Below are 778 nucleotides of genomic sequence, written 5' to 3'. Positions count from 1 at the left end.
GGAAGCCAAAGCACAACTCTCTGGAGAAAATCTGACAAAAATTTTCGAAAAAGAAGGAGACATGGCCGAAAATAATAACAATGCAAGGAAGATGCTCGGTGACTTTACTGCACAAAATTCCAATTTACATGGAAGAAGCATCTCAATCCCTGCCATTGGAGCAAACAATTTTGAGCTAAAGCCTCAATTAGTTTCTCTGATGCAACAGAACTGCAAATTTCATGGACTTCCATCAGAAGATCCTTTTCAGTTCTTAACTGAATTCTTGCAGATCTGTGATACTGTTAAGACCAATGGGGTTGCTCCCGAGGTCTACAGGCTTATGCTTTTCCCATTTGCTGTAAGAGACAGAGCTAGAATATGGTTGGATTCTCAACCTAAAGATAGCCTGAACTCTTGGGATAAGCTGGTCACAGCTTTCTTAGCCAAGTTCTTTCCTCCTCAAAAGCTTAGCAAGCTTAGAGTGGATGTTCAAACCTTCAAATAGAAAGAAGGTGAATCCCTCTATGAAGCTTGGGAGAGATACAAGGAACTGACCAAAAAGTGTCCTTCTGACATGCTTTCAGAATGGACCGTCCTGGATATATTCTATGATGGTCTATTTGAATTATCAAAGATGTCATTGGACCATTCTGCAGGTGGATCCATTCACCTAAAGAAAACACCTGCAGAAGCTCAGGAACTCCTTGACATAGTTGCAAATAACCAGTTCATGTACACTTCTGAAAGGAATCCTGTGAATAATGGGACGCCTCAGAGGAAGGGAGTTCTTGAAATT

The 778-nt window shown here is 41.0% G+C and overlaps 1 non-coding gene across 1 annotated transcript; it reads right to left on the bottom strand.

Annotated features, from left to right (window-relative positions):
- Positions 1 to 454: 454 nt before the first annotated feature.
- LOC112739938 (small nucleolar RNA R71) lies at positions 455 to 562 on the bottom strand. Its single transcript, XR_003170872.1, has one exon. It is a non-coding gene; the product is annotated as a small nucleolar RNA R71 (small nucleolar RNA).
- Positions 563 to 778: the final 216 nt, after the last annotated feature.

The sequence above is a fragment of the Arachis hypogaea genome, chromosome 13 (assembly GCF_003086295.3).
Source record: "Arachis hypogaea cultivar Tifrunner chromosome 13, arahy.Tifrunner.gnm2.J5K5, whole genome shotgun sequence".
Classification (NCBI taxonomy): Eukaryota; Viridiplantae; Streptophyta; class Magnoliopsida; order Fabales; family Fabaceae; genus Arachis; species Arachis hypogaea.
This window is presented reverse-complemented; position numbering and strand designations above follow the sequence as displayed.